Source organism: Corythoichthys intestinalis, chromosome 6 (genome assembly GCF_030265065.1).
Source record: "Corythoichthys intestinalis isolate RoL2023-P3 chromosome 6, ASM3026506v1, whole genome shotgun sequence".
Taxonomy (NCBI): Eukaryota; Metazoa; Chordata; class Actinopteri; order Syngnathiformes; family Syngnathidae; genus Corythoichthys; species Corythoichthys intestinalis.
In genome coordinates this window covers 50,881,500-50,902,825 of record NC_080400.1, presented here as the reverse complement: position 1 = coordinate 50,902,825, position 21,326 = coordinate 50,881,500, and the positions used below count along the sequence as shown (strand labels likewise).

At 37.4% G+C, this 21,326-nt stretch overlaps 1 protein-coding gene across 2 annotated transcripts in view; it reads left to right on the top strand.

Annotated features, from left to right (window-relative positions):
* The window catches only part of LOC130917493 (cGMP-dependent 3',5'-cyclic phosphodiesterase), a 384,643-nt gene that overhangs the window by 142,282 nt on the left and 221,035 nt on the right, over nucleotides 1-21,326 (top strand). The window lies entirely within an intron of this gene.

The following is a 21,326-nucleotide window of genomic DNA, read 5'->3' as shown; positions in this document are numbered from 1 at the left end:
AACGCTTATGTTATTGTCTCTACATGTGTGCGGTGTGATATGGTGTGTGCGTGTCTTTGTGTTCGTTTGACCTGTCCATTAACCAAAGGAAAGAATACAACCACTGCCAGTTCTTTTGTATGACAAAAATGACCTCCCTCCTCAAACACAAACATTTTAGCAAGCACCATAAGCATAATTGTTTTGTATCAGCGTATGCAACAAGTGTGTGTTTGGCACTGTTTGCATCAGTATTTCAAATTAAAAAGAGCTTTAATGAAAATTGATTGCCCGTCCATGTGGACCTGCTCCAAAGTGAAATACCTGTATGGGTACACACTTCATTCACACACACACACACACACGAGATACAACATTATTGTTATGGTATGTTATGGGTGTGTTCTTGTACATCTCAACATTTACTACCTCTCTCACTTGCTGTTCTCCTGCAAAGTTACTTTGGTTCATTTTTTTTTTTTTTATTGATTAACTTTAATCGTTATTTGTTCAGCCAAGTGTACTTGTGTGTGTCCCTGTTGAGGTGTGTGTGAAATGTTGCTATCTGTGGTTACTGTGCTCTCATGACTCAGGCGTCCACATGCGTATCCCAAAAGCCAGGCTATGACGCTTAAAACCTTGTTTAACAGCATTCCGCTTTTGGCTCATTGCTAAGGTGTTGCCATGACGTGAAATTCTTGGACGTGCCTGCTGAATCATGTGCAGCGCCACCTGTTGGTCTTGCCCCGGCAAATTACACATGTTCGGGTCTCAGAGGTCCATTATGTGGGATTAATTTAGTCCGCTTTGGCTTCATGACAACTGTTGGCGTCATGTAGTTTCAAATTCAAGTATGGCAAAGATACGTGACCATTGAGCAGTGGCACATTTGGCCGTGTCAAGGTTTTGGCAGGACATTGTATACTGTATATACTGTATGTGTGTACACGTTTTACATGAGAATTTGAAGCAATGAGGCAGCAAAAGCAGCAGGTTAATCTCTTCTCAGCCCTCAGCAGAACAGATGTGGGGATTAATTTGTCAGGGAATCATGTGGCGCTTACAAGCTTGTGTGTGAGCTGGAGGCTGAAATTCAGTTAGATAAATGTTAGTGTGTAGCTCCGGGCTGAAAATGTGGATACCTTTTTGACAATATGAAGTGGTGCTGATCAGAATGTATTGATAATGTTAAGATCAAAAGAAGTTGAGATTATATGTCCAGGAGGTGCCTGTAATGATTCGCTTCTTCCGGATGGTTTTCATGCACAATTTACACTTACTTGTCTTGTGATATTGGTGAGGCATAAGCAATCAAATGGTGATGATGCAATTGTGCAAACCAACGAGCTAATGAATGTCCGTGACACTCGTTGCACCACAATATCAAGAGAGTGTGGCGAGGCATCATGCTGCCAAACAAACTAATTTCAAATGTGCTTTCATGAGGATGCGTTCAATGCATACAAATCAAAATTATCCAACATTTTATGGGCCCATGTTGCAATGGCTATTGATGTTGGGCCCATTTCATGTATACTGCATACTTTTTTTTTAGCTTTTTGATGAATATTCTTTAAATGAATGAATATTTCTTTATTACTATGTGAGAATTACACGCAATTGGACCTGTTATTTTTATTTCAATTGAGATGGCTTCCTTTTATGGTGAATGAGAAAAAAAAATCATGGCCTGAATAAGAACTATGAAAGGGTTATCTGTGTGTTTGTGAGTCCCACTGCACCAAATAGACTTCCTGTTAGTGTGTGTCTGTGAAATGGTGTAACTATTTAATTTTCACTTATAATTTAAAGGTCTTGTCAAGGCATCCAAAGATATATTTATAGTACATACAGTATACAGGTAATAAATATATTCAAATTTATATCATCTGCTCTCGCAGCCTTGTCTTTATTATGGGGGAAAAATAGATTACAAAAACCGGACGCAACTCAAATATTGATATAGTCTCGGGCAAATGATTCCATATTCACGCCTCCTCAATTACTTTCGTCTCATCCTATAAATAATTGCTTTCATTTTCTAAGATATCTCCTTTTCACAAAATAGCAGTAGTTGGACATCCGTAATTGATGATGATTTCTTATACTGACTGCATTACTGAAGCAACATTTAATTTGCTCTCACGTCAAAATCATATGAGACAGTCCAGTCATGCCCCTATCGGAAGCACCTATGAATGTAATGTGAAGAAGCGAACAGCACTGAATGGAGCCTAATGTTGACCAGCTGGTTGGAACTGATGACCTGCAATTTCAGCTACCTTTGACAAGACCAATTTAGTGGCATTTAGTTTTAAAGTTTACATAACAGTGCAGTTTATGAATGATACAATCGTGTGAATAAAGAAGCTGTGATGTGTAACATTGTTTTGCATGCACCAAAAAAACGTGTTGAATAGGGATCAGTAGGTGCGCAGTATCGGTCTCATCACAAAATCTCGCTTGACATCCGAGTAGAGTTTTGCATTAACATTTGCTAGTTCTTTGTATTCCACTATGTGCAAGCTGTGATTTATTTTATGTTTCTCAAATTGTGTATTTAGAAACAAATGAATACTGTTCTTAAATTACACCAAAGTGACACAAAGGGCATCCTACAGGCGACATGTGCCATTCATTAGTACTGGATGCAGCTGAGGAAAATGTGCAGTTAGTTGACAGCTTTAGATGCAAGCTTCATAAAATGCACAGCACAGCATTATTTATATCATGTGCCTGAACCACTTTCGTTTCCTCTTTTGATTTGAAAAAGCACAAAGGGGCAATTTCCATTCTGACATGTTATAAAAAAAGAAAAAGAAAAACCTAACACAGTACACGAATTTGCAGGTTGGTATTGTTCAAATTTTGTGAATCAGAGAACTGAAGGCATTATGGATATTCTTGCCCATACTTCAATGACAGTAAGGTGTTCACCACTTTGAGTTTTACTGTAAATGGGCCTCATGAGAACCCAGCAGCGATTTTAGTAAATTAACACCCACTTATTGTAATGCACGCATTAAACACCTTGGTGCAGGAAACAAGCTGGTGTGCATTCCAAGTATAGTAGTAAATATGAACTATAAAGACTACAGCAGTGTGCAGACTTCTACAAAGGTTGCAAGCAAATGTGGATTTTAAAAAAACACAAAAATGGATTTGAATTTGTGTTGATGTAACTACACACAAAATCAGCCATCCCTTCACTGCTTAGTGTCAACTAATTTCTGAATAGTATAATACAGTCTGAAGTCAACATAAATTAACCGAGAAAATGTGTTACATGAAGGAAGAAGTAACTGTGTGTACAATTTATTTTTCCCGCTTTGAGGCAGAAACAACAGCTGCAACACCTCCCTTGTGACACACTCACAGCAAAAATTTGGAGGTTTTTATTTTTCAGTCTGTCCTGCTGCATTTGCAAGGCTCTCTATGCCTGATAACTCGGTCCAACACATCCAGCACTGTAACGGTCTGTGCCGCAAGGTTCTAAACAATGAAAAGAAATTTACACAAGTGGACACCAATGAATCTGCTTTTGGCACAGCGCTTTAATCAACATATTCTGATTAATGACCACTGACACAGGGGCACCTTCTTGTCACAGCAACACTCCAAGAATAGAGAACGTATTCATATATTGTGTTAAAACCATCAAGGAAAAAATAAATCCCACACAAAACATGAGAACAACAAAAATCTGTTTAAAAAAAAAAAAAAAAAAAATTAAATGGATTAAATCCATAATTCCTTTTCATAAATTGTGAAAAACACAAAAACTAAAAAAAAAAAAAATTAATTAAATTAAAAGAATGCAAAATAATGTGTTTGTATGTCTTTGTCAAATCTTTTAATAGGAAATGTCAATATAACTCTAAAGTTGATTTCTCTAAAAAATACATAAATAAATAAAAATCATAGTGTATAACACATAGGCTGTAACTGATGGCGCGAGATGTCCAATGCATTTTGACTGGGAGGGCGAATGAATGTCTAGCGCCGTCAGTGGCAACCTATTAGTTTTGGTTTACTGGAAAATTTTGGTAGCAACCTGTTAGTTCCTTTTTTTTAAGCAGTGACATCTTTTTAAAACGATGTATCTGTTTTTGGCGGGAGCATATCCGTGACCCATCGGGATACAAAGTATCGTGATTTATCACCATATCAATATATTGTCAGACCACTGTCAGCATATTTCACTCCCAGGAAGACAGTTTAAAATCCTGGTTGGAGACAGAACAGAATGAGTAAAGGAGCACAGTGATGTCCCCAAAACCATGCTGTTTACAAATAAACAGAGTGTCAAAAAGAAATACCCCCCCCCCCCAAAAAAAAAATCCTAACATTATTTTTAGTTTAAAGGAAAAAAATCCACCATAAAATTTACAGTTACGAAGCAATACATTGTCATTTTTTTTATAGGGTGCCACTTAGGTCCCCAGAATAAATTAAGCTGTATTTTCAATAAAATTGGACAAATACTCATTCAACTTAAATATTTGTGTCGTCTGTTCTATATCCAAGGGTACAGGCTCATAAATTCTATTTTTTAAATTTACTTCTAGTAATAGGTTGTTATGGAATAACATATGTGTATATAAATATGTTATTTGCCATATCCCTAGTATGTTTCATTCAAATGCAGGCTATAAAACGACTAATATAAGTAGAAAAAAAAAATCCAAAATTAAATTATTAAATTATTAAATTATAATTTTAATGTCCTATATAAGCTATCTTTACTTATGTGTTGTTTTTAAATTAAAATATATTTTCTGGTTAATTAATGAAGAAAAAAAAGGTTTTCTGTTTGTCCCCAGTGTGCACTCTGTTAAATTGTGTCAATGACTCTTGAAGAAAATTCTCCATTTATTAGTGACATCACTTTTCTGTGATAACAACACTGCATGGGTGTGAAATTCAATTTTGGGAAGAAATTTTATCTAAAAATTCATTTGCGTTCATTTTTCTAAACCAGTAATCTGATTAAAGTTAGTTTCCTTAGTGTGTGTGTGTTACTGTTTTTGTTATTGCCTCATAATATATGTAAAATGAAAAATACTGTACTCATATACGGACGAAGAACATTTCTAATAGAAATGTTGCTCTTGCGTTTGGGAGTGACATCACAAGTCACGTTTTCTCATCGGAGAAAAAAAAAAAGCGGGTCACGTTTATTACCATGCCGTGTCAGTGGCGCTGAGAGTACGGCCAAAGTAATAGCCTAGCTACCTCGTCAGGACGCGAATAAAGAAAGAGCCAGGAGAGATACCACAAACGTCTGCATTTGCTCATAGGCTGAGTTTGACTTTTGTGGGGTGGGGGCCCCAAACATTTGGCCTGTAGTGTACTGGACTGTCTCAGGAAATTAGAATACACAATATTCTAATTTTCTGAGACAGTCCTGTACATTAATCCACCATTTAAAGCAGGGGTGTCCAAACTTTTTGCAAAGGGGACCAGATTTGGCGTGGTAAAAATGTGGGGGCCGACCTTGGCTGACGTCCGTTACATAGAACAATATACAGGACTGTCTCAGAAAATTAGAATATTGTGTATTCTAATTTTCTGAGACAGTCCAGTATATGTATGTATGTATATATAGTTTCTGCTCTTGCACTCCTCTTTAAAAGAAACTGCTGTATTTTAAGCCAAAACAACTGTTGTCTTTGACAGAACAATATGTCTATATGCTGCCATAGCACATTCATGGCGCATTAGCCTCGAACTATTTTGAATTTGTCCGTCTTTCCCTGAAAACCCCATTTTACAGACATCGCGGAACCGCTTTTGTTTCAACTCAGCCATAAAATGAAGGTAATTAATTATATTTGTTATTCAAAATGTCTGTCATTTTTAACATCAAATCATTAATTGATGTCTAATATTTAGTTTAAAAAAACGACTTAAAAAAATTATTCACTCGCATATTTTAAACATTTAAACAAATGACGTCACAATGAAAAAAATGGCGTCTGTAAAAGTCACGGATATCTACCTCATAACTATCACTTAATTGTATATATTTTTTTTTTTTGTTACTGTCGCATTTTCTCCTTGTTACTGTCGCATTTTCTCCAATATGTTAGATGATAATCGATCCAAACAAAAAAAAAATTGAAAATAAACGTTTAAAAAGCGTAAATACATGAAAAAGAACATCTCAACCACTCCTTGATGTCTGCGATTTCTGCATCGCGACCCTTGTTATATGACCATATTTCACCCATAAAATCCTCGAAAAATCCAGCTGTGGCCATTCACAGCTGTGTCTTGACACAGATACATGCTACATGGGGTTATGGATCGAAACAAGGTAAGTACGCGATAAAAGTTATGGCGTCTGTAATTCTGCTCTCGCTTGCTCTCACCTCCAGATAGGGTTTTGCTGTTTAAAAAACATTTACATTTTTTTTTTTTAAATTCCCTCCTGTTCAAACAGCTGTTTGGTCTTGGCCATAGTGGAGTTTGGAATGTGACTGACTGAAGTTGTGGACAGGTGTCTTTTATACCGATAATTCCTTAAAACAGGTGCCATTAATACAGGTAACGAGTGGAGCCTCGTTAGACCTCGTTAGAAGAAGTTAGACCTCTTTGACATCCAGAAATCTTGCTTGTTTGTAGGTGACCAAATAATTATTTTCCTGTCTAATTTGGAAATAAACTTTGAAATTCAAACAATGTTATTTTCTTTTTTTTTCACATTCTGTCTCTCATGGTTGAGGTTTACCCATGTTGACAATTACAGGCCTCTCTAATCTTTTCAAGTAGGAGAACTTGCACAGTTGGTGGTTGACTAAATACTTATTTGCCCCACTATATCTACCCAGCTACCTACCCATCCAACCCACTTACCCATCCACCCAACACCTACACTATCAAATCCTCTGTTCTGTTACTATTGGATCTCAGCGCCGCATTCGACACGGTTGATCACAACATACTACTCAGCAGGTTGGAACAGTGGGTAGGGCTTACTGACACTATTCTTCAGTTGTTCACATCCTATTTACATGATAGGGATTTCTTTGTCTCAAATGGAAACTATCAGTTAGAACGAACCAAATTCACGTGTGGAATCCCTCAAGGGTCAATTCTTGGACCACTCTTATTTAACATCTATATGCTTCCGTTAGCTCAGATAATGGAACAGTATGACATCTCCTATCACGCCTATGCAGATGACACACAACTGTACATTTCTGTGTCCCCACATGATTATAGTCCCTTAGTCTCCCTGAGTAAATGCATTCACCAAATCAATGAATGGATGTGCCAGAATTTTCTCAAGTTAAATGTGGAGGAGACAGAGGTGATCATTTTTGGGCCAAAAAAAGAAAGGTCAAAGATAAGCAGGCAACTTAGCACAATGTCACTTACAGCTACAAATCAAGTCAGAAACCTTGGCGTAATTATTGACTCAGACCTAAAATTTGATAGCCATCTAAAGTCCGTCACTAAATCCGCTTATTACCACCTAAAAAATATAAGCAGAATTAAGGGGCTTCTGACTCAACAAGACATGGAAAAACTTATGCATGCATTCATTTTCAGCAGATTGGACTATTGCAACGGTATATTTACAGGTCTTGATTAAAAATCAGTCAGGAAGCTGCAGCTAGTACAGAATGCTGCAGCCAGAGTCCTCACAAATACAAGGAAGCTGGACCACATTACACTGGTTTTGAAATCGCTACACTGGCTTCCAGTGAGTCAAAGGATAGACTATAAAATACTACTGCTCGTTTACAAAACACTTAATGGCCTTGGACCAAAATACATGCTTGACTTGTTAGGTTCCTATGAGACATCTAGACCCCTAAGGTCGTCTGGAACCGGTCTTCTGCATATTCCAAGAACAAGAGCCAAGCAGGGTGAGGCAATATTTAGTTATTATGCTCCTCACCTCTGGAACAAGTTACCTGAACGTCTGAAGTATGCTCAAACTTAGGGCTAAAAACGCTTTTGTTTAGCACTGCATATCCATAACTGTCTATATATTTCAATCTACTTGCTTTCTCTTCCTCTTGTGCTTATCTCCATTGCTGATTTCAATTATTATTATTAGTAGTAGTTTTTGTTTTATTTTTATTTTTGTTTTATTTTTATTTATTTATTTTTATTCTATTTGTGATTAAATGCGATCTTTTGTCTTGGTTTTTACGTTGTATTGATTTAATTGTGATTTTTATGATCTTCATGTGATGTAAAGCCTTGTGTTAAATTGTGCTATATAAATAAATTTGCCTTGCCTTGCCTTGCCTTACACTGTCTATAAGTTAGATCTTAATTTTTGGGGTCATTATTTCACTGCTCCATTTAATTGTCCCTCTTCCATTGTAATACAGTAATAGAACATTACTGAATATTGAATAGAGTGTGGAATCAAAGGCAGCAAAAAAAAGTGGCAGCCAAAAGGTTGAAAAGACCCTCAAGAGAGGTTGATGTCAGAGTGTGATTTCCCCAGGGCATTATACTAAAAGAGGGAGGTGGTTCCTTTTTATATCCATATTCACACTGTTCTGACCTATAGTTTAACCCACACGTTGCGCTACCAGAGAATGACATGCATTGTTCGAAATCTTGAACGATAAAACTTAACAGTGGGTTTTGTGTGTTTTAAATTTGCTTTCCCTTTGTTGGGCATTGGTTTTCCATCTTACATGTCCCATCAACAAAGAGGACACATCACTTAAATGTACTCAAATGCACTCAAAATCACACCTTTAATGTTCCATAGGCTGAAAGGGAGGTGTCCCTCTGGTTAATTATATACGTTTTACTCTAAAAGCTTAGCTGTGCCAATAGGGACATAGAGATGTGCATTGAGTGGCTTTTAGAAATCCCAGTGGATAAACTGACAGTAAACTGGGAAAAAGAAATATGAGCCTCCATGCAGCTGGATGCCCAATCAATATACAATAAGCTGTTATCTACACCCTTATAATCAAACACAAATTTTTAAGAATGTGTTGGCATGGTCCGGTAAATCAAGGTTTCAAGATGAACTTCCAAACATTTCCAATTTTGAATCATTTTTTCCCCAGAAGAGTTGTTGGTTTCCAAATTGCACCACCTGATTACTGAAGACCCACTAAGATCATATACTTTTCCTATTGCAGTGTTGTTTTTGGTAGCCCTTTTAATTTTCGTCTTAGTCTTTTAGATGACGATACTTATTAGTCTGTGTTTGTCTTTGTCTAGTTTTTGTTGACGTCTACAAAAAAATGTTTTCGTATGGAAAATTAAAAAAATATTCTCTCAAAAAAATAAATATATAAATTAATAAGGTGGAAAACACATGCAAGACTGAAAAAGCAGTTTCTGCTCTTGCACTCCTCTTTAAAATAAACTGCTGTGTTTTAAGCCAAAACAACTCTTGTGTTTGATAGAAAAATATGTATATATGCTGCCATAGCAGATTCATGGCGCTTTGAGCCCCCGAACTATTTTTACTTTGTCAGTTTTACCCTGAAAACCCCCGTTTACAGACGTCGCACAACCGCTTTTGTTTCAACCCAGCTATAAAACGAACGTAATTAATCATATTTATTATTCAAAATGTCTCTCATTTTTAGCTTAGAATCATTAATTGATGTGTCATATTTCGTTTAAAAAAAAAGAGAAAAAAAACGACTTTAAAAAATTATTCACTCACATATTTTAAACCTTTAAACAAATGACGTCACAATGAAAAAAATGGCGTCTGTAAGAATGTCACATATATGTACTTCATAACTATCACATAATTGCATTTTTTGTTACTTTCGCATTTTTTCCTATATTTTAGACGATAAATAATCGATCCAAACAAAGAAAAATTGAAAAAAAAAAAAAAAAAAAAACATTTCAAAGGGTAAATATACGAAAAAGAAAATCTCGACCACTCCTTGATGTCTGTGATTTCTGCATCGCGACCCTTCTTTTATTAACATGTTTCACCCTTAAAATCCCCCAAAAAATCCAGCTGTGGCCATTCACAGCTGTGTCTTGACACTTAGACACTTGACACACGCTACATGGAGTTTTTGGATCGAAACAAGGTAAGAACGCTATAATATCTCGTTAAAGTCATGGCTTCTGTAATTCTGCTCTCGCGTGCTTTCACCTCCTGATAGGGTTTTGCTGTTTTAAAAAAAAAAAAAAAAAAAAAAAAAGCCCTCCTGTTCAAAATTTTTCTTCCCCGAGAAAATTGAGATTTTAAGCTTTCTAATGATGTATCACACATGCATATTGGACAATTTTGAAAGTTGGCCAAATTGGGGGTCTCAGAGCGAAACTTCAAGTCACCTGAGTGTTTTCTGCCATAAAGGTTTCCAACTATTTTGATTGTCAAAGGAGCACATATTGTAACTTCTACAACGCCAACTTGGTTATAATACACACTCAGCTAGTAAACAGCACGTTATTTGTAATTAATTATATATTTATATATATATATATATAATATATAATATATATAATTATATAGTACCCACCTGGACGCTACGAACTGTCTGTAAAAAAAAGTCAGAGACTTTAAGCAAAAGCTCGCCATTAGCATTAGCCGAATGCTATGCTAACGCTACGAGTTACATTTAGTGTGTGACGATCACTCAGCGCAGACCTTAAAGGCTGAAGCAACATTGCATATTCTCTGTGACTACGATAAAAATGCAAATCTTAACACATGTGCAAGTCTGAATGGGGACTGGAGACAACACACTGGTGAGTTGTGGGGGTGGGGGGTGCAGGTTTACTACACATTAAAATGTCACACATTGTGAACATTTGACGGAAACTGTTGCGCATTTTCGTCTCGTCAGATAAAAACTGGCATTCATCTCGTTATGTTTTAGTCTCCTAAAACACGTTTTTAGCGTGTCCCCTCGTCATCGTCATGAAAAAAAGTGTTCGTTGACAAAATACAGTATTTTCATTATCGTCCTCGTTGACGAACACAACACTGTCCTATATGTACCGCCCCCAAAAAGTAAAACATAAAAAACCTGTTTTCTGTCGCTTGCACATAGGAGTCTATGTTATATCATGTTTATATCGTGACATTAAATGACAACCGTTTGTTGGCTGTATGACAAATTATATTTACTCCTCAAATGACCAAATGTAGAATCTCTTTTGTTCCATTTTCACTCCTACTTTGTAAAACCACATCAGAACCATGCTAGCCATAACTTAGCCAACTCCTAGGACATGTTAACACAGGGAGACACGCTAGGAATAGATTACAGTACTCACTCTCATTCAAACACACTCCTGGTAGTCATTTTCTTTATGGTTAAAATTGGCTGAATCCTTCTCTGCTCCTCATTATGCTGTCATATTGTTTATTTGTTGCCTCGCAGATTGTTGTCTTCTATGCTTGTCCAAGAACTCTCTCCAACACAGTCACTTTAAATTGTACCCTGTGGCATCTAAAAATAATGTACCCCCAATAGTGCAACGAGTTTTTAGTTTTTTTCCCCTCAAATTCACATCACTTCATGCCAGTATGATATTCTGAGAGTATGCTAACCTTAAGCCAAAATCTCACGGTTTCACGGTATTGCAATTAAAGCTCTGAAATGTGTTGCTTTGCGATATCTTGATTTGAAAAAAAAAAACAACAACTTTTTTCCATTGAACAGGATTTTTGTTTTTCAAAACATATTAGCAAATGGGAACATAAGTATAATGTTAAGGTAAAATACATTTTAAAAAATAAAATTAAAATAAATACAGTCCTTCAGTATAGTCTTAACCCACAGCCACAGCTTAACATTTGACCTCACAACAAAAATAATTGAATTATTTTCCACAAAAAACACGTGTATGACTCATATCACGTTTACATTATACACACACTCTCTTTCTCAACACTGACAGTTGCCGGAGGGAAAAAAAACACCACGTTTTACCATCACTAGACACACTAAACACGCTGGAGTTAACTCTCGTCGCTGTTGAGAAACGTGCATGACAGTGTTTACTAACCTTTCATTTTGCATAAATGCGAACTCATAATGGAGGCAGCCACCCTCCGCAAACATGTTTTACATGTCGTTTGGCCCTCCTCCTCTGAGCCGCGGCTGTCTGTAACTTTTCTGAAGCTGAAGTATTCCCATAGCAGCGATTTCGTTTTCTTCGATGGGGGAAAAAGTTCAGGAGTTTCGCCTTCTCCAGCCGTCGTGTAGCAAAGCTGATTCAGTGATACTGAGCAACAACCGGTGGGGGAGGGCTGAGCTTCCTTGCAGCTGCAATCGAGGGATTTTCCCCATGCATTTTTGGGACATAAAATAATTGCTAATACCTTAGGGATGGTATGATGGAAATTTGTTTGCAGTTTTGAAACGACGTTTTCGTACCACAGTATATCTTGGTATTCGGCACATGTCTAACAGTACAATGCATTTGTTGTTGAGTTAATTATGTTTTACTTTCTTTTGAATTTTAGGGTACATGGGTTACTCCCTGTAGATTTTGGGTCATTTCCTTTTGATTTTAGGGCATTCTTGGGTCACTTCCTGTAGATTTTGGGGCGTTTTCAGGTTAATTCCTCTTTATATTAAGTCATTTCTTCCCATTGGATTTGAATGGGGCCATTAGAAATAAATGTGTCAAATTTTGGTAGAACCGTATATTTTTTCACAAAAACTGTACACGTTTCGGCATCTTCCTACGGCAATTGGATTCTAAAATTGTGGGACGAGATACATTTTAAAATTTGAAAATGTATATATTTTTGCCATCGGTAATGAATGGGGCCGTTTTTGTCGAAAAACCCGTTTTTGCAGCAACCGTAAACGTAATCTTACTGCTGTGTGTGTTTTTTTTTTTTTGTGCAATTGTAATCGGTGTTACACAATGAAAATAAAGGAAACCTCTCTCTCTCTCTATGTAGGTGTTAAATCAAGAGAGAGCCTGAGTCACATTAATTTTTAAAACATTTGGAAGTTGGAACGATGTAAGTCGGTGTAAACGTGCGAGCTGTACTGCGTGCCGAAAAGTGGACGATAAAAAACTCTTAATATTATATATGTGGGGCTTCGCTTAGCAAAGCTTCCCCACAAATAGGTTTCTCTTCAGATAAAGTCAAGCTGTAAGAAAGAATTTAAAAGTGTTTGGATACTGATTCATTACATGCAATTGTTGCTGCTGTCATCTGCAGTGTTGAAATATCAACATCGATACTGGATGACATTTGTATTGTTGAGCGGGTAAAATGATAGCACAACCTACTTGTCTTGATTGTTTTCTGTTCTGATGCATTGCCTCTGAATAACTAAGGCATGGTGGCAACAAATATTTGACAAATTTTACAAGACAAATAAAAATGTTTTACTGCTTTTCTGGTAGGATTCACATTAAAAATATCATTTTTCAAGAGTGAGTTAGTGAAATGAGAGACACATTTGAAAACTGTCGTTACTCTTCTTTTGTTTTTTTAAGTACATGTAAACATACTGTGTGGACTCAAAGCTGACATTAATTCAAACTAGACAAAGTTATTAATGTTTTTGCTGTCTGTTCTTCAATGATGCAACGTGACAGCTCATTGACGAATAATTTTAGCTTCTGTCATCTCCATATTTAACTGTCACCATTAATTCTGTCACATGTTTTCCATGGTTTCCTCCTGTCTTCAATGAATAATATACCATGACTTCTTTGGATATGTTATTGTCCATATCAACTAGGCTGCAATGATACGCATATCGAAATTGAAGTGCTCCAGGCAGTGCTTGCATTTTGGCTTTAAAATTTGAGCCAACACCGGTTTTATTTCTATTCACTTGCACGTGTCTAGCCAGTAAATTCAATAACGTGTACAATAAATTACAGATTGCCTGGTGCTCTGCCTAACCTGTCAGTTTCGTTGGTCAAGTGGCAGTATTTTTTTTATGGCACTACTTGCAGTTGCATAATAGGAGCGTCTGTATTTTTTACAATACAGCAGCAAGAGCCACCATGCTCCAGAAAGTTTTCTCTGGAGTGGTGACAGTTTAACAGGTAGTGATGTAACGAGGTTCGCCGAGCCTTCGAAGCGTGTGTCGAATAATGAAGGGACGTTTCTGCGAAGCGCGTACCGAGGCTCGCTTCATTTAGGGGAGGTTCCAAAAACGATGACGTCCGAAGCTTCGCTGCCCAGCTGTACCACATGATTGCTTCAGGGAGTGCTTTAGATTTTCCCGCGTGGTTTGACAGTTTGCTTCAGTATATAAACACCTCAGGCTAAATTTAAAATGTGGGCGTTTGAAGGAAAGTTGCGATAAGGTGAGAGTTTGGATAGAGCGAAAGGTGTAGGAGTGAGGAGAGAAGGAGTAGAAAAGTAGTTGATAAGATGGAGCCAGCAAGAATGAGGACTTAATCTTTGTGGAAAAAATGTGTTTTTGAATAAAACTGAATGAAAATCCCCACCATCCTGTTCCAGTAGCTAACTGGACCCAACAGTTAAAACGTTTATATGTATACTTTGTTGTACTGTACGTTGATTTTTGGGGAGCTGCGTGGCACTGCTGACCAACAGGAAACATCACCATAGGATATATTTTTATGACTGTGGCCTGTCTGGTACGTTTTGTGTGTATGTGTGCGGTTTTTGTTTTGCATATATTGGTCCGTTTTGTTTTTTTTCTTTTTGATTCAGGGGGTACGGTCCCCTCATACATTATGGTCACACATGTTATGAGTTTGATCCCATTGCTGAAGATGTATGCCAAATTTAATTTCTGTGACTGGAAAACAATAAAAAGAATTAAAGAAGAAGAAAAAAATATATATATACATATGTGATGATGTATGTGCATTGAGGATTTGGTCAGACAATATTTTGCAACATAATTCCTTCCCAACAGACACACACACAAAAATCAACGAATCACTCATATGGTTGGTAGACAACTGACTGTTATTATACACTTGGACAGTAGGTGGTACCGTGCACACATTAAGCTCTGAGAAATTAACCCTTTCTCAATCCAATTGGCTCCAGTGGTTCAATGCCTCATGAGGCTTCATCTCACCATCACTATTAGGACAGTCCAGGACAAATGGCGGGACGTCCTGTCCCAACACAAGGAACACCGGAGAACGCCCGATATCCAACTGATAACACAACTGATAAGACTCCAAGCTGTTATTAACAGGGAATGTAATCTATAGCCAAATGTTGGAGCCATACATACTGAAGTTGTTTAAAAAATAAATAAATAAATAAAAAACCAAAGTTATTTACCCTTTCAGGGACAATGGTCATTACAGTGGACAGCTATTCAAAACTCGACACATAAACCTTTAACTTTTTCGTGGAAAAGTGACTATTTTGGGTATAATCAACAGCAAGTCATTGCTGTGGATCCACATCGACGGCTTGACTTCATTAAGAATCGACCGACACGGCACATAGACATAGGAGTTCTCAATACAGTACAATACAATACTAATGCGCCACAGGTGCGTAGCATGACCCTGCCCATCCAGCTTAATCAGATGCTGGAATGAAGAAAACCAGTACTGAGAACACAAAAATGACAGTTGGTCATTTAAAAAAAACTTAAAACTTAAATACAGTGGTACCTCCACATACGATCACTTCGACACACGATCTTTTTGACATCCGACGTAAAATTTGACTCACCATTTGTTTCTACATCTGACGACATGCTCTAAATAAGATGATCTATGACAGTTCCACAGTTTCTTTGTTTTCCGGCAAGATGGACTCACGGCATATTTTCTTGTGAGAGAAATCAACATGGGTTCCAACAATGTTCGTGCAGGTGGTGAAAAAAATGATTAACAAATATGAGCTTGGTGCGCACGTCCATGAACTGGCTCGACAATACGGCTGTAGGATGTCGACGGTCCTCCTCCGTTCGCCAGTCTTTATAAGTTAAGGTGGCAATTGTTATTGTGGTAACATCGCCAAAGAAATCGCCAGCTTCGTCAGGTTTCTAATCATTTTTTCCATCAACTTGTGCAACACGTCCAGTGTCCCCCACAGCAAGTGAACAAAATGAAAGTAAAAAGTCTCACTCCGTCAAGTCAGCCACGCGATGCGTTCAGGTACACCATGCACACACATTCACCACATAGAACCCGGTTTGTTGCATTACTACAGGTATTATTATTATTATTACTATTATTATATTATAATACCAATTTGTATTCATAATTTATTTCTTTTGCTCTTTGTAATTGATATTTGCAAGAGTAACATCAGTATTCATTAGAATTTAGTGTTGGTTTTCGGGCTGTGGAACAAATTAATGGAATTAAAATGTATTCTTATGGGAAAATCCTGCTTGACATACAGCCATTTCGACTTACAAACAAGATCCTGGAACGAATTAACTTCATATGTAGAGGTACCACTGTATTAGCGAGTTGTCTTGTATTGATTTTTTTTGATAATTAAGGCAGATTTTTTTTTAAATATCATTTTTATATTAATTATAGATACGTTGATGAATTCATATAATGTCAATAAAAACGGAATTAATGACACTGACATGAATTAAAACAGAAATTAACAGTACCGTATTGGCCCGAATATAAGACGGCCCTAATTACTGTATAAGACGACCCCCTTTTTTAACACTCAAGTTTGAAAAGACTTTTTGAACACTAAATTAATTTTTATCCAGAAAGTTATTACAGTACATCTGGAACATGATTATAACAATATATTTGAGAGAAAAAGCATGTTATTTTGCCTTATTCGAATCTTAATATCTAAACATTTAAATATGTAAACTAAAGTGCAATCATATTCGTAAATGAATGGCTTCTGGTTTTTGAAATGTAAATAAACCAATCTATTGTGATAAAACAACCAAATTGCAATAGCTGCATTAACCATCAAAGTGAAGTCTAACTGTAACTGTAGTCTTGAAACAAATCTGAATAAGGAAAAACATTGCAATAAAATAATGCAAACTGGTTAAACTAAAAAGAGTAGCTGAGATCTGTCAATGACAGAACATCGCGTCTATGATATCTGGCGCCATCTATCGTCGTGAATGGGTATAACGTCTAGACCGCGAATATAAGACAACCCCCACTTTTTCAATCTTATTTCAATGCAAATTGTTTTTTAATCGAATCATGAGGAAAAAAATGAGAGTTTGACCCCAAATATCAACAGATTCTTTTGAAGTCATCAAAGTAACGGTGATCATTCCTTTTGTTAAGTCTGGCTTTCGTGGCTCAATCAAAGTTTGGAGCTGCCGAGCCACTCGACAGCCGTATAGAACAGAATGTGTGTCGAATGTGCCAATGAGCCCTGCTTGCTTTTCGTGCTCTATCCATCTGTTCATTCTGAGTCCTAGTTGAGCTCAACAGATAATACAAGTTTACACTAGACAAATATGTATTTTACATATTGACTCTAAAATGGAGCGGTAACCTGAAACATGTCTGGCTGGTTTTAAATACACACAGAATGGTCTTTTGCCAACTTTGCAAACTTGGCCGCAATGCAGGTAGACTGTAACAAGAAGACTAACAAGAAAGACAAGAAATAAGGTGATTCATGGAAAATGATCACAAACCCTTGCTGGAAGATAATCACTTTCTTTTTGTTACTCTAATATGTCAATCATTTAAGTCAAGATGAGCATTCACGGTTAGTCTTCCCAGTTTATATTAATTTGACATCTATCACCGTCAATTGCATGTGATGAGTTAAATGTTAGGGGGAAAAAAATTACTTTAGTGTTGCTTATTACAGAATGTGTTTTATCCTTTTTAATTTAATTAGTTTTTCTTTTATTAACATTGAATACATTTATAAATGTATTTATAATTATTGATAAAATACTATAAAAACAGTATAAGGATAATTGACAAAATATATAAACAGTATAGTAATAATAATTGCTAATTTTTAAGTTTTTTGTAAATGACCATAAAATACAGTGTTATTATGTATCGTCCGCATTTCGGTTCCAGTAGTTTTTTTTGTTGTGTTTCATTTTTGTCGCGTAACGGTGACTGATTTCCTGCCATTTTGTCGCCATTTTTTTGGGGTACTTTTATTTTATTAATATGACATATAATATGTTATGTATAATAATGATTTTGTGTAGTTATTATGAGATGTAGGGGGTATTCAGGGCTACTTAATAATAATAATAATAATAATAATACCTCAAACTTATATATCGCTTTTTTGGACACTCAAAGACGCTTTACATAACATAACACAAAGACAGAATTAAGAATTAAGAGATGGGAAAAGCTAGTTTGAACAGGTGGGTTTTTAGGAGTGATTTGAAGTTTTGTAATGAGTCCGAGTTCCTGATGGGTTTTGGGAGTGAGTTCCAGAGTGAGGGAGCAGCAGCAGCGAAGGCTCGGTCCCCCAAGGTTCGGAGCTTAGTGCGAGTGATGGGTGTGAGGAGATTAGAGTACGTAGACGGCGGGAGAGACAGTGCTGTTGTAGAAGGTCAGTGAGGTAGGAAGGGGCCAGGTTATGGAGGGACTTGTAGGTGAGGAGGAGGAGTTTGTACTGAATCCGGTATGAGATTGGAAGCCAGTGGAGCTGTTGGAGGATGGGGGTGATGTGCTCACTGGAGCGGGTGTGGGTGAGGAGGCGGGCGGCAGAGTTCTGGACGTATTGCAGCTTTTGGAGATGAGAAGATGGAAGACCATAGAGGAGGCTATTGCAGTAGTCGAGTCTGGATGTGATGAAGGCGTGAATGAATATTTCAGCTGTGGCTTGGGAGAGGGAGGGACGGATGCGGGCGATGTTGCGGAGATGAAAGAAGGAGATTTTAGTGAGGTGGCTGATGTGTGATTGGTATGACAGTGTTGAGTCCATTATGATGCCAAGATTGCGTACGGAGGTGGAGGGGGTGACAGGGTGACCATCAATGAGGAGAGTGAGGTTCTGTACAGAGGGGAGGAGAGCTTTGGGTCCGGTGATGAGAAGTTCTGTTTTGTTACTCTTGAGTTTGAGAAAGTTATTGTCCATCCAGGTTTTTATGTCGGTCAGGCAGTTTGAGATGTGAGAGAGAATGACAGGGGTGATGGATTTAGATGAAATGTAAAGTTGAGTGTCATCTGCATAGCAGTGGAAATTGAGTCCATGGTGGCGAATGATTTGACAAAGGGGAAGCATATAGATTATGAAGAGGAGGGGGCCGAGGACCGAACCTTGGGGGACACCATGGGTGACTGGAGAGGTGTGGGATTTATGGTTATTGATGGAGACGAAGTGGTGACGATCGGAGAGATAGGAGGTGAACCAGAGGAGTGCAGTGCCAGATATCCCTATTGACTGAAGACGGTGGAGGAGGATGTTGTGGTCAATGGTGTCAAATGCGGCAGAAAGGTCGAGGAGGAGGAGGATGGAGATGGAACCAGAGTCAGCGGCAAGGAGGGTTAAAGGGTTAATCCCAATTTACGCGTAAATTCAGGTTACGTCACCAGCGTAGGAACGGAATTAGTTCGTAATCTGGGGACTACATGTAGTCTGTTGCCCAATAAAGGGTTAAAGTGTCAATTTTTGAAAAGCTGTCCCTGAAAGGGTTCATATGATTCCATCATTTTCCATAATGATCACAAACTGTACAGGCCTTCTTTGTATCTTGGAATTACCATGTCTGTTGTTGTGCAGTTGCATTTAAATTAGGGCTGTCAAACGATTAAAACTTTTAATCGAGTTAATTACAGCTTAAAAATTAATTAATCGTAATTAATCGCAATTAATCGCAATTCAAACCGTCTATAAAATATGCCATATTTTTCTGTAAATGATATATATATATTCTGTAAAATAATTTTTTGGAATGGAAAGATAAGACACAAGATGGATATATACATTCAACATACGGTACATAAGGACTGTAGTGGGCATTTCACTCTAATGTCATTTAAATCTGTCTATGCTGTCCTCACTCCGAAGCGTCTACTTTTTCCAAAGCTAGACAGCTAGTGAACGACGCCTTAATAATTCTTCTTCCTTTTTCATCTGATTTATTAATAAAATGGCCTCAAACCATTGTCCTCTTTAGACCGTCGTAAAACTACAAAATAAAATTACACAAGCATTGCATTAGCAACAACGTTAGCTTAGCACGCTATACAGGTTCACTAAACATAAACAAAAAGCGTCTCATACAAAAAATATAACATTTCGCTTACTAACATAATATGTACATTCTTTACAACAACCATACTTACGGACAAATCTTGTCCAAGGATCATATAAGCACAACATTATCAGCCCGAGACGTCGTGCAGCCATAATGAACTGGTAAGAAAACAATAAACCATGTCGCAAAGCGACCACAAGAGTTCGCTGTTGGACAGCATAAAAAGCCTTGCTGTAAAATTTACCAAAAGGCAGAATACTTTCTGAGCGGGACATGTGCGTTAATTGCGTCAAATATTTTAACGTGATTAATTTAAAAAATTAATGACCGCGCGTTAACGCGATAATTTTGACAGCCCTAATTTAAATACTATTCCATATATAAATATTCAGAAAAAAAATAATAATGAATGAACCGGGTGACTCATAGAATATAATGTAATCTACAAGGCACATCATAAAAGACTATACACACCCTATACTATACACAAAACAAAGCTAAAACATGAATGATGCCATCCTGACGTACTGTAATGCTTGTCATCGCTTGAAACTACTAGATGCCACACGAGGCATGGAGTTTTCATTGTCACCATAGGCGGATCTACTATTCAGGCGAAGTAGGCGATCGCCTTAGGCCCCCAACCAGTAGGGAGCCCCCAACCAGCTGCCCTTGCCCAACGAGCAAGAGCTTGGGCCACCGGAGCCAGCAGCACCCCCAACTATTCGTCATGTATAATTATGTCAGCATACCAAACAAACAAATAACAAAACAAAAAAGAAAGCCATTTGTATGCTGCATTTATATTATCTCTCCCCCCCTCACACACACACTACACTGGATTGTTCCATGGCGTCGGAATGAGTATCAGTCGCTTAGTTTCATTTAGCACCGTTTAGCTTCGCTTAGTTCCGTTTAGCATCGCTTAGCTCCGCTTAGCTGTTCGTTAGCTTCACTTAGCTCTCCTGTGTTTTTCACCCCACGAAGCTCGCTATTTTTACAGCTCACTTGCTACTTTGCACGTCAGCTATCGTTTATTTCGAACACATGATCGAACGTGCTCTCCATGAGAGCCAAAGTGCAGTGAGGGAGAAGTTGAGAACAGGCCGCTAATGCCTCTGTTAACTTTCTTCTTCTTCTTCACACCGAACATAAAATACACGACAGCACACCCTGTGGCAAAACAATACAGTACAGTTCCAATCAGTCATACAATAACACTCAACAGCTGGTTAACAGCATTTGCTAGCGAAAAAAAATTAAATCTAT